Raw genomic sequence first — 22,247 nt, 5'->3', positions numbered from 1 at the left:
TCAAGAAACTTCATACCGATTAATAGGATTAGCAAAACACTAAGTAGTTAACCTAGTTTCCATTTCTCTTCTTTCACAGTACTTAGAGAAAACTATACTTACAATTTCCTTGTTGCTGTCACAGCATTATCTTTTGAATTCTGGGCCAAGACCCAAGTCAAAACTACTGGAATCAATCAAATTGTGGTTTCATGGATTTATATATATATATATATATATACATAGCAAGTCCACAACTTGCCATAGACTTCCAGGCATCAAGTTCTCTCTGAAATTCACTGACTTTATAAACTTCTTTCTCATCTACTTATTGCTGAATATTAAGATTTCAAGTTCAATTGCTCTTCTAAAGGTGCTTCTAGATGAATTGAGATTGCCAAAATTAAAAGAATTTAAGATCCCATTGCAGTTCTATGGTCTCTGACTCATAATTGTGCCCTCACTGACACATTGCCAAGTTACTCGGAACACAGCATATCCTCAGTTTTCAAAAAGAACGTCAAGACAGTTCATCCAACCTTTATTGAACATCAGCCATATGCAAGAGACTTTCAAAATTGCTTTAAAGATGGAGACAGAGGAAAACAGCTAAGCCAGGAATAGAATTCAGTCCTACTCTCCTCCCTGAACCTATGCCTCAAATTACTGTAAGATAATATTATCAGGAAATGACCTTGAAACAGATACTCATATTGCGTTCTCCGCTGCAGAAACTAGAATGGTTTTGTGGTCTGTCTCTACATCCTGCATTTCAAAACACACATCCATAAAGGAAGAGAAACAAGATAGTTGGCATATGCAGGAACAAGATATTCACCCTTAGTGTTTTAAGTCAATTCTTTCATTTTAGTGGCACATCAAGACATGGATATGATATACACACAACTTGAGGGGAACGATAAGGTTCATTAGCAAAAGACACTACTTCCTTTCCCCTGAAATCACAACTTATAATTATATCCTTTCAACTATTTCTTTCATTAAGCCCTTCATGCTCAGGTGATCCAAGGCATGTGAACCAACAAACACAAAATCCAGAACTACCTTGTAAAGGCTTTAATACAGATCAAAGAAACTTGAGCCTGAAGAAATTTGACCTGTTTGGTTTCTCTTGATTGGTTCTCTCAAGAAGGCATTTTGGCTGAGATAAGCATCTGCTGAGAAACAGAAACAGCTGTTCTCAACCATTTTCCAAATTAAAAATAGGAGTTTCTGAATAGTGTGAAGAAAGGTGGAATTTCAAAATTATGCCATATTGAGAAGTATCCTTACTAAGAATTTGGGGTTAAACATGTGGTTTGAATCCTAGCTCCTCTCAATATTAGCTATGTGGCTTGAACAATTTCTTTAAGCTGGGCCTCAGATCCCTCCTATATAAGTAGGGATTTGTAGGGTCATCCAGTGTATGTGAAGCACCTGGCGTACCACTTAGCCAGTGGGGAGATCTTGAGTAGGTGGAAATGATCTCTTGGTACTAAGTACTGTCTGCAACTATTTCTTCGCAACCTTTGCATTTCTTTGTAACAAGTGTTGCAACTGCAAAAACTCATTAATAACATTTCTCATTTTGTGCATTAAACCTAAATAATGACTGAAATAAAGAACTCTGTTGTTAGTCAACCTGTATTTATCTGAAACACAGAATGCTCAAGTCCTGTGAAGAAAAGTAGCATAAAATACAAAGCTTGCTCTAAAGGGTTTACAATTTAAGAACTGATTTTTGGGTGATCACCAAAATAATTATTAAGTAAAAAGAGGTGTATAGATTTGTCATTGAACTCATTGAATGGTACACTTAAAATGGGTGCTTTTTTGTTAGATTATTCCTCAATTTAACACAATCACAGAAAAAAATACTGTTGCCCAAGAATGATCCTTGGAGATTCTGATGAAATTGGTCTGGAGTGTGTAGCTTGGGCGTGGGAGTTTTAAAAGAGTTTTAGATGATTCCAATGCAGAAAAAAAAGCAGACAAACAAGATGCAGAATAGGGTGGATAATAATTTACTGATGCCAGGTTTAGCCAATAAAATTCAGGACACCCAGTTTAATTTGAATTTCAGATGAAACACCAATTAATTTTTTAGTGTAAATATGTCCCAAATACTGCTCATTTAACTGATGTCCCGTATTTCATTTGGCAACCCTAAATAGTATGCTAATTCTTGTGCAAAAAAAGGGAGAAGAATTATATTTGCGCCTAAATGCTTTTATATGCATAAGATAGATTTTGCAGGTTTGCTTCTGGGTAGATGAACTATGGCAGGAGACAAGGAGGAAAAATATGTTTCTACTGTATACTTTGGTGCTTTTTGAATTTTGAATCACATAAACATATTACATATTTTTAAAACAAACACTATTATAAAGTTGAAAAATAAGCAATTTCTAACAGGAGCTAAAAATCAATATAGAGAGACAAAATGAATAATACATGTGATGCACTTAGCAAACCAAACCAATAGAAGTTTGCCCAAATATTTGGTGCTATTACAGTCTGGTTTTCTCAGTGTAGATATATATAGAATATTAACAAACACTTGTTGAGTTGCCAGACTATAACTCAAATTAATATTAGCAACCTCCTGTTGCATTGCACTTTCATATATTAGTTAATTGAATCTTCAAAATAATCCTCAGAGGTTTTGCAAATTAAAAGGCTTAAACTCAGACAGGGTAAATAATTTGCCCAAGACCACACAGCTAATGAGTAGCAGGCCTGAGGTTTGAAGGTCTGTCAAAATCCACAGCCCTTTGCTTTTAAATACAACACAACACAACACAACACTCTCTTTAGGAATATGTATTCCTAAAGAGTCAGAAAATTAATGTTTTTAATAATTTTAAAAATATTTAAATTAATATTTTATTAATTTAAAATTAATAAAATAAATATCAGTGCATAAAGGAAAAGCACTGAATAAGTCCCTTCGTCAGTCACCGAGCTATGAAACATGACACACTGGCAAAAAAATACATTCTGAAGCCAGGCATGGTGGCTCACGCCTGCAATCCCAACACTTTGGGAGGCCAGGATAGGGGATCACTTGAGGCAGGAGTTTGAGACCAGCCTGACCAACATGGTGAAACGCCATCTCTACTGAACATACAAAACATAGCTGGGCATGGTGGCATACACCTGTAGTCCCAGCTATTTGGGAGGCTGAGAGAATCACTTGAACCTGGGAGGCAGAGGATGCAGTGAGCCGAGATCATACCATTGCACTCCAGGCTGGGTGACAGAGTGAGACTCTGTCTCAAGAAAAAAACATATGTATGTATGTGTGTATATATATGTATATATATGTGTATATATATGTGTATGTGTATATATATATGTATGTGTGTATATATATATATATATATATCCTGTTTGTTTGCTTTTAAATAAATATACAGGTATACTTCACTTTGTGTAATGCTTGTGTTCCAGGAAAGTTGTTTGTAAATTACATATATGCAAATATAATTATATTTAGAATAAAGTTGGGAGTCTGCTTCTTAGACAAACTCTGTTAAATGTTTTTTTAGACAGGAAGATATTTTTAGAATATGCCAGAGCCCAGTTTGTTTATTTTTGGACAGGATATAACATGAGATGATCTAGGAGTTGGCTAATTGCCCTTCAGATTTGGGGGTCTTAATACAAAACATGGTTTTGTATTAAGTGGTTTATGTGTGAAGAGGAATTTTGCCAAATTTCAAAGGATTTAACTAGTTAGATTAAGTTTCTAACTCGAGCCTACCTTTAGCTAATTTTTCCTTTTAAAGGTATGAGTAAATATTTACCAGAGAACAGCTGAATGCCTCTTAAGTGATAGAACCAGTACTATTTTCATAGCTTATTGGAGACAAGAGTGTCAGAGGTCTATTCAGTTTCCTTTTGTAAATGGTTTCAAAAAGGTTTTTTCTAAAGTCTATTTTGTCATATAATTTCTATATATCCCCTAGTGATTTACCTTCTTTTTGTTTGTTTGTTTTGAGACAGAGTCTGGCTCTGTCGCCCAGGCTGGAGTGCAGTGGAACTATCTCAGCTCACTGCAACCTCCACCTCCTGGGTTCAAGAGATTCTCCTGCCTCAGCCTTCTGAGTAGCTGGAATTACAGAAGCATGCCACCACATCTGGCTAATTTTTGTATTTTTTAGTAGAGACAGTGGTTTCACGAAGTTGGGCAGGCTGGTCTTGAACTCCTCACCTCAAGTGATCCGCGCTCCCTCGGCCTCCCAAAGCGCTGGGATTACAGGCATGAGCCACCGCTCCTGGCCAATTTACCTTCTTTATAGTGCAGGTGCTGGTGCAGAGTGGGAGGAAAGAAGATTTGGAAATGGCAATAGAAAGCTAATCTTTCAAGAGCTGTTAAAGATAATAATTTTTTAAACAGTTGACTAAAAGCTAGCATCCCATTGGAAAGAGATCCACAGGCTCCCTGGATAGTTGGCAGGATCTCCAACCAATGTCGGTGTGGGAGTGGTCACCAGGAGGTGAAACAGCCCTTCACAGATCTCTCTAGCCCGAGTGTACCAAGGCTGGGCCCATGGAGGTTCAGGCAGGCCCTGAATTCCCCATACATTTTCTCCCATTACATCGACATTTCTGAGCTGGCGGCATTACAATGCCAAATCCATGCTTTAAAAAATCAGCTCAGGACTCAACATCTAAAATGAAATCCCAGACGTTCTGCTGGCCAGGCGATGGCTCCATTTGTCCATATCATTGTCTTTCTATTGCAGTGTTTGAGCCATTATCTGAATATTCTATTTCTTATTTATTTCTAATCAAAGTGATACTGTTTTTGAAAGAACAAAATGAAAGAATATGTATAACACGCTAGATCTATGTCATCAAAGATTATGTCTAAAAGCAGCAAGTAATTAAAGAGTTTACATTACTTTTAGCTCCCTGGGAACAGACACCCCTCCTATCCCCTCTCCCTGCCATACCATGAAATCTTTTTATGTTTTTACATATTTGAGTCAGTAGATATTTTCCAGAATGCATTATATTCTGGTAAGGTACTGCCTACAGTTAATCTGCATTAAAATCGTGTTATTTTCAATAAATCAAATTGCATCTCCATTTAATTGTATTTGTTACATTTAATTGAATCAAATTTTTGTTTACTCTTCTAAATATTAAAAACTAAAGGAACTGAATGGTTTATATCTTTTATAAACTATGATAGTTTTAAACTGAAGCTCTCATTTTTCTCCTTGGAGGTCAGCAGCCCATTCTTACCCAAATAGTTCCTTACCTGTAGTCTGGGGAAATAGATGTACATCTATTTATGAATAAATTCCATGATTTTTCCTATTTAATATTTTAATGATATAAAGGACCAAGACCTAACATAAAAATCTCTATAGTGCAAAAATTGCTGATAATGCAGTTATGAGACAGCCATAAACATTTATTTTTATAAATTCACTCTTCCAGAATGTGTATTCCTAAAGGTCTGTTAAATCAAGTTTAGCCTAAAGCTGCCTCATTACATATTTAAGTTCAGCCTAAAGGTTTCTCTGTACATCATGAACTATACAAGTGGAGGTGTAAACCGACCATACCCCACACCTGTGCCAGTCACTGAGTTTGGCCAATCAAATGTAGCCAACTGTTCAAATCGTGTTCAAATAAGGCAAACACAGAGCTTGTAACCAATCCAGTTGTTTCAGTACCTCACTTCCGTTTTCTGAACATCACTTTCCTTTTGCTGTCCATAAATTTTCTTCCACCATGTGGCTGCACTGGAGTGTCTGAATCTGCGTGATTCTGGGCCTAAGGGATTTGTGAATTGTTCATTGCTCAATTAAACTCCTTTAAATTTAATTTGGCTGAAGTTTTTTTTTTCTTTCTTTCTTTTTTTTAACAAGTCCCAAATGTGTTAATAACCATGTTTGGAAAATCAGGACAAATTAAGCTCAAAAATTTGGGCATCAACAGCCAATCCATAAAATATGTGGGGAGGTTTAAATGAGTTGATAAGCTTTTACTCAGTCTTCTGTTTCTTTCTGAACGTTTGTTTACTCACTATTTGAACCTACATTTAGTATGTTTCTCCACATAATATCAGAAAATTTTAACATCAGTAGTAAGATAAATTAACAAATTAAAATGAGCATAGGTATTTAAAAGAGTCAAGGACTTAGAGAAGGGAGTTTCAGATACATCTAACGTCATAATTAACACAACACTTCTAACTAACATCATATTCCTAATTGGGATAGTCTATAATGGGTTGGAGACTATTCTCATTTTTCTGGGCTGCCCTATGTTGACTCTTCAATTTGTAGGCAAATGCAGATGTTTTCTTTTTAGAATGGTTTTAGAGGTACCAACACAGCAGCTCACTGAAACATATCTCCCCTTCCAGTTTACCAGAGGACTGGGTATTTCCATCATTAGGATAATTTCACATGTGCAGTAGAAACGTATTTTATGTCAGAGCCCCAGTAACATACAAAACTTCAGATCCCTGTAGGAATGCGTTCATAGGGCAACAAAAATAGCATCAGTGCCTTGAGCTTCATTATTGTCAATTTAAAAAGCAGTCATGGCCGGGCATGGTGACTCACTCCTGTAATCCCAGCACTTTGGGAGGCTGAGGTGGGCGGATCACTTGAGGTCAGGAGTTCAAGACCAGCCTGGCCAACATGGTGAAACCCTGTCTCTAGTAAAAATACAAAAATTAGCCATGTGTGGTGGCGGGTGCCTATAATCCCAGCTACTCGGGAGGCTGAGGCAGGAGAATCGCTCGAACCCAGGAGGTGGAGGTTGCAGTGAGCCGAGATCACACCACTACACTCCAGCCCAGGTGACAGAGGGAGACTCTGTCTCAAAACAAACAAACAAACAAAACAAAAAACAGTCATGTGAAGTCCATTTCTACTTTATTTATAAAACTACAATGAGAAACATTGCCATTATGTGCTTTGTGGCATAAAGTTACTCTTAGAATTTACTGATAGAAAACAAAAATGTGTCTCTCCCAAAAATCTGAAAGAATCTATAAATTCTTATAGCCTTATAAGAAAAGCTTATGATATTCATTGCCTTCTTTTTTGGCCTCTATTGCCTGGAAGCTCAGAGTTCAGTTTTTTTGCTCAAATATGGTAGGTATCAAAGGTTCTCTGGTTCAACTATTTTACCTCTCTCTACTTCTAGACTTGGCTTGGTTCTTGCTTGTTTTTTATTCTTCCTTTACGTATTTGATTGCATTTTTATCTCTATTCCTAAATGATTGAAAATTATTTCATGGGAGGAGATAAATAGAGTTCATTCTTGTTATTCACAGGAGTTATACATTCTATAAAGTTGCTACAAACACTGAATTAGTGAATACCAAGCCATTGTTATTAGAGGAAATGGGATTAGGCTCCTGCGAGCCTCTAGCCACCAGTATTTTCATCAACTGAGCAAAACAGAACCTTGTTTTCTATGTGCTTTCATTTAAAGATATCTTATATAATATATAGTTGATTTGTTAACACTGAACTCATCGTCAACAGCACTATAACTCATGCCTGAACGAAACTTATCTATGTATCTTCTCCTTAAGGCACATATAGCCTGCTTGCCCTTAGGAACATTAGACAGTCCCTCAGCACTGCCCATGGGGGACATTTTAAACAGAGAAACCACCACTCGAAAGGACAAAAATGTGAAAAACATTAAATAAATCATGAAAAGGACACTTGTTTACAATATGAGAGCTAAAACAAGAATGTACAGCACCAACTTGTTTGACCTCAGCTGAGAATATGCAAGTTGGATGACTCAAACTTTTACCACTCTGTATATGCCTGCAAATGACTACAAAAGCACCATGGTATTGATTCTGGGGTCACAAATAAATGTTATTAAGCAGGCAGATTTGCAAATACATGATTAGTGAATCAAAAGGATTGATGGTATGTTATCTCAAAATTAATATTATATTTTGGCCAATTAACATATTTACAACAATTAGAATAGCAGGTTAACAAACAGAAAGGAGGGTTCTGTGGGAATGGAACTGGTGAAAAGTACACTTGGATAACCTTGTAGCAATATGCAAAAGGCTAGAGCAAAGACAAGACGAACATATTCCAGGGGGCAGCCAGGGGGTCCAACCAGTGACTCAGAGCCCTGGGAACAGACTAGGAAAAACAAGGTGAGGCTAAAAACGAGACGGTATTAACTTATTTCACAATTTTCTTTTTTTTTTTCTGTTGCAATGATCCTTTTATTATATTCATTATTGCTTAGCTAGAGGTATCCGGAGGGACTTATTTTCTTCCTAAATAGATTTTCTTTCTTTTTTTTTTTTTTTTGAGATGGAGTCTCACTTATCGCCCAGGCTGGAGTGCAGTGGCATGATCTTGGCTCACTATGACCTCTGTCTCCTGGGTTCAAGTGATTCCCCTGCCTCAGTCTCCTGAGTGGCTGGGATTACAGGCATTAGCCACCACACCGGGGTAATTTTTGTATTTTTAGTAGACACGGGGTTTCACCATGTTGGCCAGGCTGGTCCCAAACTCCTGACCTCAGGTGATCCTCCCACCTCGGCCTCCGAAAGTGCTGGGATTACAGGCATGAGCCACTGCGACAGGTCCTAAATAGATTTTTACCCTACACTTAGACAAATACATCAGGCCATGTGAGTGGGCATTGTGATGCTAATACGTCTTAGAGAAAAGTAGCCTAATACATAAGAAGCTTTGGCCAAATTGTTAGTAAAAGTCGACACATCAGATTCTAAAGGAAACCTGATGTCATATTTCTAGTGTTGATGATGAAAAACTTTATTAAACCTGAAAGAGCCAACTCCCTCCCTATACCTCCATTTTCACAGCAACACCCACATAAAGACACCCAACCGGCGAAAACTGGTAGAAAGGCAGGCTGGAAAATAAACGTGAAATTTGTAGGACAAAAGAAGCAGATCAGCTCATTTATTTAGGATGCTGCAACATAGTAGATTCTCAGTATCTCAGGGATCTATTTTGTAAGAAGTAGACCTAAATTTGGCCGGGAACAGTGGTTCACACCTATAATCCCAGCACTTTGGGAGGCCAAGGTATGCACATCATTTGAGGTCAGGAGTTTGAGACCAGTCTGGCCAACATGGTGAAACCCCATTTCTACTAAAAATACAAAAATTACCCGGGTGTAGTGGCTAATGCCTGCAATCCCAGCTACTCGGGAGGGTGAGGTAGGAGAATCACTTGAAACCGGGAGGTGGAGTTTGCAGTGAGACGAGATGGTGCCACTGCACTCCAGTGGGCGACAGAGCAAGACTGTATCAAAAAAAAAAAAAAAAAAAAAAGAAAGAAAAGAAAGAAAGAAAGAAGAGATTAAAGTAACTCAAAATGAAAACTACGTTAGTTCATGAAGTGAAAATTCAGTAAATTTTCTGTCTGTACTGGGATTGCCTTCAACTTTAACCCTCACAGATCTTCCATTTAGTGAAAATTTTTAGGATTATTTGCACCACAGACCTCCTTAGAAATTTTAACTCATAATCATTTGTCAGGGTGATTGGCTAATTCACTGTCTCTTCCCACAGTTATATCCCTCAGAAGATATTGATATATTGAAAAACTATATCTATATGTTGTGTTTTATTCATGAACTTGGCTCAGTTCTCGAAGTGGCACCCTTATTATCTCAGACCCCACCCTGATTAATATGACACTCTTCTCCTCCTCCCTGCAGCCATCTCAGGGTTATGGGATGGCTTTTCTTCTAGTTCTGTGGCTCTTATCCTTCCTGTCCTTTGTTTGGACTGTGGTCCTAAACTTGTTTGGATGGGTAACCAACCTACAGATTATAGTGTAGGAGGGACCGTTGCCCAAATATTCATGATTTTTAATGTTAAATGTTTTGATCTTGTTATTTGGCCAAATTTTATAGAATTTGAAGAAACATTTCAGAAAAGACTTTATATTAACATTTTCCATTTTAGAAGAATAGAAATAATCCTCATGTTATTATGATACATTAAAGTGTTAGAATCAAGTAGATTGACTTGAAAGTTAGAATGCATCTGATTTCCAAATAGGCCAGTTTGCTCTGCTTTCTTTTATAACAGGTTGACATCAGACCCTTGGCCCAGCTGATATGCAGCCGGAACACACCAGTGTGGTTTATTTTGATTGATCAGCAGATGTCGTGCTAGTTGTTCAATGTGTTTAATATCACTCTTAGTCCCTGGAGAATCAGGAGAGGAAACAGCAGAGATGAGTGCAGATATATTCCTGACACTCTTAAAAATGACTCTTCAAGTGTAAATTCTCTTTGCAGTGAGTCAGAAAGAAGCATCTTCTTAATATACAATAGGTTGGCACTGCTAAAAACAAATGAGTTTTATTGAAAATCTAAACTTATAGGTATGTTATTACCACAAAGCTTTAACAAATATCAACTCTACAGGGCATTAATTTATTGTAATTTATTGTAGTGCCTTCTTGAACTTCAACAATCAGAGATATTTTTACTAAAAATTCCATGCAAGTTATGTTCCTTGCTGACACAATATCCAGTGACAATGGTACAAATGAATTTGAAAGACAGCGATTTACTTTATAGACGTTTATGTTGCCTGTCCATTAAAAAATAATATTATTGGCCAGGCACGGTGGCTCACACCTGTAATCCCAGCACTTTGGGAGCCTGAGGCGGGCGGATCATGAGGTCAGGACATGGAGACCATCCTGGCTAACACGGTGAAACACCGTCTCTACTAAAAAATACAAAAAAATTAGCTGGGCGTGGTGACGGGCGCCTGTAGTTCCAGCTACTAGGGAGGCTGAGGCAGGAGAATGGCATGAACCCGGGAGGCAGAGCTTGCAGTGAGCCGAGATCCCGCCACTGCACTCCAACCTGGCCAACAGAACGAGACTCCATCTCAAAACTAATAATATTGCATAAATTCAAGAAACTTGCAACAAATACTTTTGTCTGAAACTAGTGGATGGAGGGTGAAATTAGTTGCAGCAGCCCTGAAGACTAAGAATGTTTTTAAATAAGCATTTTGTTCTTGAGAGTAGATAGATAAGACATAACAGCAAGATGTGTCTTAAAATTTATTTTAGTCAATGTTTTGATTTTTGCTTTGACGCATAGGAAAAAGATTTCTACCTATCCTATTAATATATAAGGTTATCTTGTTTATCTTTCTTGATATCATCTTCTAAACTTTGATGGGCTTGAGAATGTCCTGATAAACCTAGTTATGCTTAAAATTACTTGAAAATGTTAAAACAAATTTTCTTTTATACATAAAGCTTTACAGAAATCTTTTCTGAAAAATAGTTCAAAACCGTATGCCCTTGAAGTAAGACTGGAAACTATTTTGGTGCAGTTCATTAAGTCCTCTAGCAGTTCTGTAAGAAAAACCCATAAATTCTCTCTAAGAATATCAATAGTTTTATCTGATCTAGGCTTTCCTTGTGCTAGAATAAGCAAGAAACTGTTTACATATCTTTTCTTACAAACAAGTGGGAAAACCAATTCCACATTCGTTTTCTAAATTTCTCTGACTTGAAATTATCATTTGGAGATAAGCCAAGTACAGACAGAAAACCAGAACTAAATTTCCCTGTGATGAACGAATTAGTTTAGTTTAGAGCTATTCCTCACATAGCCGTCTTCTGCCATTAGACATTTGGCCTAACTTGTTCCTTCACAGTCACACACACATGTTCATGTGGCAAATACTGGACTCCATTTAGCTTAATCAATGAGATGTTTTTAAGGAGTCAAGCTGTTGTCTGTGATCCCTGTGAATTGTCTAAATCCTTAATTGTGAGCCATTTTATTCTATGTACTGAGTCTATTTTTCTAGGCTGGAGGACTGGAAATTGGACTGAATAGTATATTGGTGTCTTATTTCTGAAGGCAATGACTCAGGAGGCAATATAGCATTAATGATTACTCTAAAATTATTAAGGTGCAATCAACCAAAAGATCTTTTGCTATCATATATCTTTGATCTTGGCCATTTAGTTTACAACGGTGGACCTGTTTGCTGAACCTACAGTTATTTATAAGCCCACCTCTTATCCAGGTAGTTGGCTAAATTTGGCTTAGAAAATAATGTCACCATTCTCGATGGAAAAATGCTCAGGCTAGTTGATCAGTTACTAATACTTTAGTCTGCAGAATTACCACAGCACCTGCCAATTCACCAGCTCAATCTACTTACATATACAGTAGTTTCTCAGTGTTCATGGGGGATTGGTTCGAGGACCCTCGGTGGATACTAAAATCCGCAGGTGCTCAAATCCTTGTATAGTATTGGCATATAATGTTCTGCTATATATTTTAAACCATCTGCAGATAACTTATACCTAATGCAATGTAAATGCTATGTAACTAGTTGTTATACTATATTGTTTAGGGAATAATGAGAAGAAAAAAAAGTCTGCACATATTTAGGACAGATGCAATCATTCATTTTTTCCCCAAATACTTTTGATCTGTAGTTGGCTAAATCTATGGATAATGAACCCATGGATGGGGAGGACTATCTGTACTTTTCCTGCCCCTGCCCCCACCTCCCCCACCCCCCCGCCCCTCCCACCCCACCCCCCAAACAAAGACAGAGTCTTCCTCTGTTGCCCAGAGCTGGAGTGCAATGATGTGATCTCAGCTCACTGCAACTTCTGCCTCCTGGGTTCAAGCAATTCTCCTGCCTCAGCCTGCCGAATAGCTGGGATCACAGCGTGCACCACCATGCCCGGCTAATTTTTGTATTTTTGGTAAAGACGGGGTTTCACCATGTTGGCCAGGCTGGTCTCGAACTCCTGACATGATCCGCCTGCCTCAGCCTCCCAAAGTGCTGGGATTACAGGCTTGAGCCACCCACCGTGCCCAGCTGGCTATCTGTACTTTTAGATGTTAAATAGGTGGGAAACTGAGAACTTATTGTCAAAGATACCCAGTCAAGTGTTGTTGACAGTATTGGTGAATGAGCCTCAAATTCTATGAAATTCCCTTCCTGAGGATGGACTTAGAAACTCTACAGGAGGAAGACAAAAGGCCCTTTCTACAAGAGAGGATAGTGACCATATTTTCGGAACTATGGATCAAAACATTTATTTAACTTGTTAAATATTTATTATTTATTTAACCCAGAATCTGCCAGTGTAATGGAATATTTAAAGCAGTAGCTGCTCCAGAAATTCTAGGCCGTAGCACTGCCATCCACATGGGTCACATTAGATTTTACTGATAAAGTTATTTTTGCCCCAAATTCTTCTCGTACAACTCTATTTTTAAGCCTGGAGCCTCTAACATTAGGCATGACTTTGGATTTTTGTTACATGTAAACAAGCAAATATATTTACTGGGAACAGTAATTTATAGCTGTTTTTAGTCATAACTTACTTTAGCAGAAATTAATTTATCAGAAAGACTGGCCAACAAATCATTGATTTCCTAGCTTGGGGGCTGCAAAATGGCACTAAGCACTGTAGAAAAACATCAAAAGAAAGAAAGATGGGCTCTGAAATAAAGTTCTAAGAAAGATTAATTTTACCCATGATTTGTACTACAAGGAAAGAACTTTACCCTAAATTAATATGAAAGATACTCAAGAAGACAATCTTACCTTCATGATAAAATAGACAAGTCATAACATTATTTGCCCAGACAGAATTTTAGGAGCCATAGAGCATGTTTGGCCTTATAAAAAGCTTCATTATTTCCAATTAAGTAGGAGAACCTGAGGATATATTATTTCTTCACAAAGTCTGCAAAAAAGCATCTTTTGTTTCTTCCTTAATAAGGTGTCATGACAAAGCAACTATTATTTATAATGTTACTGACTTATGTATAGACATTATGCTATAGTGTAAATGTACTTCTGGAAACAACACTGGAATAAATTTCATAAAAATATTCACTCCTGTAATTCTAGTATAAATTCATTTCTGATCCATGTGTACAGGGTACTTTTAAAGTCAGAGTAATGAAGTGATATTTGCTGCTAAAAAAGCAAAAAGATATTCACCATTCAGTCTACTTCTTAGACTTTTCTTAATTAGTGTTGGATTTTAGGTATACTCTCAGCATCTGGGGGTGCTAGATAGTACATCAGGACAAAGAAATAGGACCTTAGTAGATAAGAAACCTTTACTTTTCTGCCCTTATATTTATTTGTCCTTGGGACCCTGTGGTTTGGAGAAGACCTAACTGTTGCCTGCATTACCTAGTTCAGTTGTGCCTTGAAACCATTCCTTGGGCTGATTTTGGTAATTGGGTTACCTAAAACTGGAATCAGATTATGGCTACAATAGGAGAATGTTTGTTACTTTAACTCTCTTTCATCTTTTCCATGCTGTGTATATTTATGGCACAAAGGTCTTGTAATCTTAGCAAGTTATATGTAAAAACTTATTCCAAAGAGAAAGCAGTAGTAGGAAAAAATAGAATTTGCAAAACTGTTCCCATTAAAGTCAAAATTACTAAAACTTTTGATTTTCTTACACAATAGCCTAGACTTGAACCCTGTTATATTCAATGAATGTATGCTTTTGCTGATAATAATTTGAAGCTGAAAACGGGGTTGCTTATTGTCAGTCTTTAGTCAAGGGTTTAACATCAATGCACATTTTCACCCTTGATAACCATGTCAAATAGTCATTATTTAAAACGATTCACAAGTGTTCTTCATAAGTTGTAGGAGGACTTCTTTTCCAGCAATATTTGTATCCTTTTTCCATATTTATTATTACTGTCTCATATAAGTCCATATACTCTTTATAAAACAAGAGATTTGTCCCTATAATGTTAGCTTACTTACTAACAAAACACAAGAAAAAACACATTGATATTTCCCAAAATAATGTGAAAGGTTGATCAATTTACAGATGGGGATAACATGGAAGATCAGCAGTTGGATACTAGTTAGTGAATAATATAAGTAGCCAAATGCTTAAGAAAAAAAATTAAAGACCACAAGATTGTATCAGAAATCTTGCCTGGAATATTTGTAGGTATGTGTCTAACTCATAAGAGTCATTTAAATGTTCTCCATCTACGATCTCCACAACAGAAATAACTCAGATATTGCCATATTATAGGGAGCTTTTATGAAAAACATATTTGTTCAGAACTAGATGTCTCAAATGATGGATCCATAACAAAGAAAGTGTTATACACCTGAAATCCAGAAAGAACACAGAGAATATCTCAATCGAACAAGCAGGCATACAATATGTTCTCATACTAATTATTAAATAGTCAGAAATACTTGTGATGGAGAGTGTGAAGCACCCAGATGGTGGTATAAAGAATTTTTATAAATGTAATAGAATATTCCCCAAACTTTTTCAAACAGTGGACTAGAAAAAAAATATTAACATGGAGTTGAAGAAGGGGAAGAGAAAAGGCAGAAGAAGAGACAAGGTAACTTTCCCTAAATTTGGTCAATCATTTGACATGTTTTTCAAGTCAATTTCTTGACAATATTTTACATATTATTGGAATCTACACAAATACTCATTACTAGACAATTATTCTGTAATTTTTTTAGAACATCAAGATACATTTTGTTATGCTTTGGTAAGTAGATCTTGAGGATAAAAGTGTTATCAATTTAGTGACAGCAGAGCTAGAACAAAGCTACTAATTAAAATGAAGAGAATGGGAGTTAATTTGCACTTAAATTAACATTGGCTGTACATCAATTATTAGAGCATGATATTAATGAGCCAGAATCACTTGATTCAGTCACTTTCTGTTGGGTTCCCAATCTCTAGTACTAGAACATATTCCTAATTGAGACGCGACTTGTCATTTTTCACAGGGTGGGTTGGGAGAGAACATAGGTGAAAAGAATTATGCATGAAGGAAACATTACTTAGTGATTGCCCCCACAGAAGCTACAGGCATATTTATTATGTCCTTCAATTGAACAACAATGATTTTAATAATAAATACATATATATACACACACATATATAATTAGATATATAACCTTAAATTTTCCCCAAGTCATTCCAGAACTTAAATGTCTTTATTAGCCAAAGCAGAGTAGTGCTTGCAGAAAATAAAGAAAATAATTATTCCTCTCTTATGGTTACTCCACCTCCTTCTTTCCAGGACCTCCTTGACAGATGGCATTTGGTCTCATAGATTTTGGAGATCACCTGTGTGCCTGCATTTCCCAGTCATTATCACCAGCCTGACCTCTCCTGAGAGGTCTAGATTTCAGGAGTCATTTTCTTGAACGTATGCAATTGAATAACCACAGGTATCTCAAATGCAGTTCTTCTTCCTCTCCCAACCTGCCTTTCCTTTTGTATGTCTGATTTCAATTTTGAGGACCACTATTTATCCATCTATTGCCTTAGTACAGCCAGAAATTTAGACTTTATAATAATTTCTCCTTTCCCCCAATGTCTGGTTAATGCCCACCCTCGCTAATTATTCCTTTAATATTAATATAACTTATCTTCTCCAACTTTACAATTTCAGACCTTTTGTATTTGCCACTCCTCACTGATCTCTCTACAGTTTTAACCTCCTTAAATTTATCTTCCTCTTTATTACCATAATACTGCCTTCAAACCACTAACTGAAAACTTATCAAGTTACATTAAAATTATCTGCTCATGTAACTCTCTATTTTACTAGATTCTAAGGTCTTTAAGAGCAGGAACTATATCTTACTGACAATTACAACTAAAGTACCTAATATGACCTGACAGATAGTAGGCACTTAATGAATGTTTTAAGCAAAAAATCAGATAGACAAAAATTATACCAGAGATTAAATTGGTATTGTCAGGTTTAACATGGTGACCAGGTCTTTCGTTGTAATAACATCATCAGCTTTAACCAACTTAACATTTTTCCTAATGTTTATAATGTCCTACAACAGGCAGAAATTTTGCTCCTTGAAGAATGTCATTAATTCTTGGATTTCTTATTTTCATCTTTCGGATCAAGTGACTACGCACAATGCATGTTTACTGTGGAAAACACCAATTAGAAAGCAGTTTTATGTTTAAATCCTCCGATTTTAATGTCTACACACTTTTAGAAAACATGATTCCTGAAAAATAAGTCAAAAATATTCTACCAGTTATAAAATATTGCAATGCAAACAGAACATCTTTCTTTAAACATATAGTTAATATTTATGAATTTTAATTGTTCCTTTTCTGAGTTAGTTCTCTGTTCTCAAGTTGCCAAGCTTATACCTTCATGTGTCTCAATATTTACGATATTGATTTTAAGAATCAATCTCACTGCTCTGGACTACTTAGACCTTGAAGGCTTTGTTTTACTAAAATCACTAGAATCTAATATCATCTAGAACTGAAGAATGGGAAACTGGTTTCTGGGTCCCTGGCCTCATGCATAAGTCTACCTTAAAAGTCAAAGTGAATTTTGAAAGGGTGAAAACTGTAAGGAATCAGAACCATGGAAAATACACTTGATATGAAGATCTGCTGGGAGGCAGAATAACAATATAATTTGAGGGAAATTCATCTTCGAAGCAACTCAGTTATTATTATTTAATCACTTTCCAAAGAAAACCGCAATGTAGAATTTTATGACTTCCTCAGAGCTTGCATAGGAAACAGACGCCCAGCAAGGTTTCTCCAAGTCTACAGAGGACACAAAGCCTGCAGGTTGGTGTACCTGCACCTAGTGATCAGTATGTTCTGTCTTTATCCATTTTTCATCTCTCCTCACCTTTATCTAAATATAAGCTGCTCTGTAATCACAGATGCATAAATTCTCATCAAGTACGTACATTCCTGAGGGCACCCAAATTAAGCGTGTTCAGAAACAATACTAATGAGTACTTGCTGGGTGCATTTTACTTTTGTCTTCTTGGTTTTCCTAGTAGGTAAGTGAAAAAATAAAATGCAGTAAAGGAGATCTGGGGAGATCGTATAGGCCAATTTCAAAATAAGTAGCATCTGATGATGGCCTAGTGACTTTACACGAGAAAAGCAAACCCAAAGTTGCTCATTTCATCTTATTACTATTACTGCTATGCAGGCTTCATCAACTAGCATCTCGCTTCCAACTGAAGATTAAAGAACAGACTTTTCAAACATGATGGCCTATTTATTTAAGTCTGTTTTATTACGTTTTAACCCTCGGTTATAAATATGAGAATATTTTCGTTACAGCAATTTTTTCCTGTAACATATGTTTTGCAGAGTTGTTTCCTAGGTTCTTCCTAATAGAAGCGTTTACTTCCAAACCTTGAGAGGCAGTATTTGAGAATAGGTATTACAAACCTCAGGAAGATTAAGATCAAAGATTGAGTGAGAAAGGGATAGATATAGGGACTGGGAATTACAGTTTCCATACAGTTAGTTGTGATATCTATCTTTAGTTCGCTTAAAGAATTAATAAATTTGCAAACAGGTTGCATTGCTCCTATATTTTGCAGCATTTGGGAGAAAGTTCCAGAAAATTAGAGGCTTAAGTTACTCCAAGGAGGCACCTGAGTCAATATGTGGCACCTCTTAATATTAGAAAATGTGTCTACTTTTTCAAAGGCAGTAAGACATGACTAGTTTCTCTTTCCCTCTGAAAAATCTAATTTCATTTTGTATTTTTAATATTTATGTATGTACAGGAACACTTATCAACAGTCCATTTTGTTTATGAAAATAATATATTTTGAATAATAGACCATAAGAACTGAATAATTCATTTAATGAACTTCTCAGGCTCTGATTACCTTGCCTAAGTTAGATTGGGCAAATATAATACAAGCTGATTTTGCTTTTACTAATTATTATTGTTCTGGTATATCCCTCAGGTCAGATTTAATACATAATCTCATTTTTTTTTCTGAGCAAGTTAAGGAGAGAAACAAGAAGAAAACAGATTAAGTTGACCCCAAGTTCAATATGATTGAAAATAAATTTATGCGCTAGAACGAAGCCAGAAAGAGGACTAAAATAAAGTCTTATGCTTTTTCCCTAAACGTTTTAAAATGAAATTTTCCCTCTATTATAGAGTGCATATGTTTCTATCTCTTCTCCCATGTTTACATATATGCACACACACACACACACACACACACACACACATATATACACTTATGCACACAGATTTATGTATAACATAAAGATAATCTTAGGTAGATCTAAGGTTATCTATCTATTTATCTATCTCTACCTATCATCTATCTAGAGGGATAGACACATAAATGGAAGGAAGAAAAGGAAAAAAGAAGGAAAGAAGGCAGGAAGTAAACATCAAACAAGAATTATGTGTTGCCCAAGTCTAGAGCTGAACAGTAGGGACGTTAAAATAATCAACCCTTACCTTTTATTTTACACAGGAGAAAATCAAGATCCTTAAGGAGACTGAATGCCCTGTCTATAGTTACACCACTCAACACTAGCAATATTTGACTAATAATAGACTTCCTACTGGTTTCATTTAAATCCCACCAATATATGAAGTCTATATCTCCTTTCTATGAAACTGTTCCCAAAATTATGTGAGTGGGTCTTGGTATCCTTGAATACAGCTGTAGCTACCTAGAAATGTTTCTCCTGCTTTTCTGGATATTAAACATTTGCTTTATATGGCAGATACTACTTAATTTCCTTTGATAGTTCAACCTCCCAGTAGAAGCCATCTCTATATAACAGCTCTGACAAGTAAGTTTTAGGTTGCGGCACTTCCTGATCTTCATTGGTCTTGTCTAGTTTCTGCAATGACTCTTCCCCATTGGTGCCTCCAGACTCACCTTGTGCCTCTCTCTGCCACCTGCTTTCCATTCTCCAAACTCCTTTTCTCAGTTTCTTGAACGCTCCAAGCTCTTTCCCAGGTTAAGAAGTCAGCAAATCCTTTTGCACCGTCTGGTTTGTTCTTTCTCAACCCCTTCACCTGCCTAGCAACCAGGCAACCTTTAGGTCTCAACTGAAATGCCCTTTCCTCACAGAGGTCCTCTTGACCACTTCTGCCATTAGTCTTTCTCATTTAAAGAAGTTATTTGCAGTCACAATACCTTCTCAGCTTTCTTTGATTTTAATTTTCTTTTGGTGTTGTCTAGACCTTCCATTTTGAAGGCTATTTTCTTTCATGTAGAAAGAAGAGGGATTCATGGCCGGGTGCAGTGGTACACACCTGTAATCCCAGCACTTTGGGAGGCCAAGGCAGGCAGATCACCTGAGGTCAGGAGTTCAAGACCAGCCTAGCCAATATGGTGAAACCCCATCTCTACTAAAAATACAAAAATTAGCCTGGTGTGGTGGCACATGCCTGTAATCCCAGCTACTTGGGAGGCTGAGGTGGGAGAATCGCTTGAACCCCGGGGAGGGAGATTGCAACGAGCTGAGATCGTGCCATTGCACTCCAGCCTGGGCAACAGAAACTCCATCTCAAAAAAAAAAAAAAAGAAAGAAAGAAAAAAAGAAAAGAAAGAAGAGGGAGATGACCCTTCTTTATTCACTGCTTTGTTTCAAACAATGTGAAAATAATCTTTTGCTCTCCTGAGCATTTTTTCCCAAGCTTCGGCTCACTGTGCATTATTCTTCTTCAAACTATGCTCACAGCTCAGACAACACCTTCGTTAAGTATTTCTAATTATATGTTTCCTTTATTCATCTGTTCTACAAGTCATTTTAAAAAATTGAATTTAGTAGAGCTTCTATGTACGTAGCCTCATGAGTTTTTCTGGGGGCCTCTTTTCAGTTCTCTTTAGAATTAGGTGAAATGCTATTTTCAGAATTTTTTAAAGTTAGTTTTTCTGAATATCTTATATTGAGAACTCCATCTCTTTCCCGAGCTGCCAATGATTCCACACCGCCACATGCAATCATCACTTCTCTGTCCTCATCTCACTGTTTATCTTGGCCGTGTCTGACACCATTGACCACACCCTTCATCCTATAAAAACATCCTGGCTTAGGTTCATGATGACACTCTCTTCCGGTTTGCCTTTCACTTGAATGGCTTTTTACTGACTCCTCCCCTGCAAGGTCCCAAATGTCCGAATAAGCCAGAGCTGCGTCCTCAAGCCCCAATTTTTTCTCTATAATCTCTCTCTGAGTGATGTCCTCAAGGCTATCACTCTAAATAGTATCCATAGCCACTTGCTTCTCAAATTTCTATATCCAGCTATGATGTCCTCTAGGTGCCCCAGATTCATATATGCAAAAGCCCAAGCTGATAATTCCACTTGGATGTTGAAAAACGCTTCAAAAGGCTGCAAAGAAATTCTTCATTTCCCATTAAAACCGTTTCTTCCCTAGCTTTATCCATCTTAGGAAATGGCCTTCTGTCTACCCAGTATCTTCAGTAGGAATCCTGTTGATCATTTGGTTCTTTCTTTTCTTCACCTCCACCTTTATCCAATTTATTAGCAAGTTCTGTCAGCTCTGCCTTCAAATGTTTCCTGAATCTATCTACTTCTCTTGGTGGCCACTGTTCTGACCCTAATCTTTGCCACTGTTGTAGTTGGTCTACTGGAATAGCCTCCTAACTGGATTCTCTTCTACTCTGGTCACCCTACGACTTAGTATCTTCAAGGAAGCCAGAGTGATCTTTTAAAAACATGACCTGGCCGGGCACGGTGGCTCACGTCTGTAATCCCAGCACTTTGGGAGGCCAAGGTAGGCAGATCATGAGGTCAGCAGATCAAGATCATCCCGACCAACATGGTGAAACCCTGTCTCAACTAAAAATACAAAAATTAGCTGGGCATGGTGGTGCATGCCTGTAGTCCCAGCTACTCAGGAGGCTGAGGCAGGAGAATCACCTGAACCCGGGATGTGGAGGTTGCAGTGAGCCAAGATCGTGCCACTGCACTCCAGCCTGCTGACAGAGCAAGACTCTGTCTCAGTTAAAAAAAAAAAAAAAGAAAAAAAAAATCACCTCCCCTGAGGCTTTTCTTGACCACCGAATCACACAGTCCCCTTAAGGTCGCTCTCATTATATTACCCTTTAACATTTTTTTTTCTTAGTATCACTAAAAGTTCCAGAATTACTAATTTGTTTATTTACTTATCCGACTCTCTCCAAACCCCAGATATAATGTCCATGACAGCAGAGGCCTCGTATATCTCACTAACATCTGTTATCCACAGGGCTTAGAAAAATATTAAAGTTCATAGTATGCTCAGTAAATATTTATTGAAAAATGTTCAACGGGCTATATCTAAATCATAGTGTTTTGTCATTTTACTTGGAATAAAAAACAAAGGCCAACACGTTCATTAGGACCTTCAAAGTCCTCCAAGACCTGTCCCCATTATCTCCCCTCCCCCATTTCTTGCTAC

General features: G+C 37.1%; 1 protein-coding gene across 6 annotated transcripts in view; it reads right to left on the bottom strand.

The window, feature by feature from the left end:
* Window positions 1-22,247, bottom strand: part of RAB27B (RAB27B, member RAS oncogene family) — a 173,774-nt gene that overhangs the window by 41,796 nt on the left and 109,731 nt on the right. For 2 of the 6 annotated variants that reach the window (XM_054671858.2, XM_016933746.4), the window contains exon 1: window positions 103-430. The exons of 3 other annotated variants lie outside the window; for them this stretch is intronic. The gene's annotated coding sequence lies outside the window, so the exon portion shown is untranslated. Of the gene's footprint in view, window positions 1-102; window positions 1,509-22,247 lie in introns of those variants that run through there. One more of the 6 variants, XM_016933743.4, reaches the window with a different exon arrangement.

This window comes from Pan troglodytes, chromosome 17 (genome assembly GCF_028858775.2).
Source record: "Pan troglodytes isolate AG18354 chromosome 17, NHGRI_mPanTro3-v2.0_pri, whole genome shotgun sequence".
Lineage (NCBI taxonomy): Eukaryota > Metazoa > Chordata > Mammalia > Primates > Hominidae > Pan > Pan troglodytes.
The sequence above is the reverse complement of the archived record's forward strand: the minus strand, read 5'-3'. Positions and strand labels throughout refer to the sequence as shown.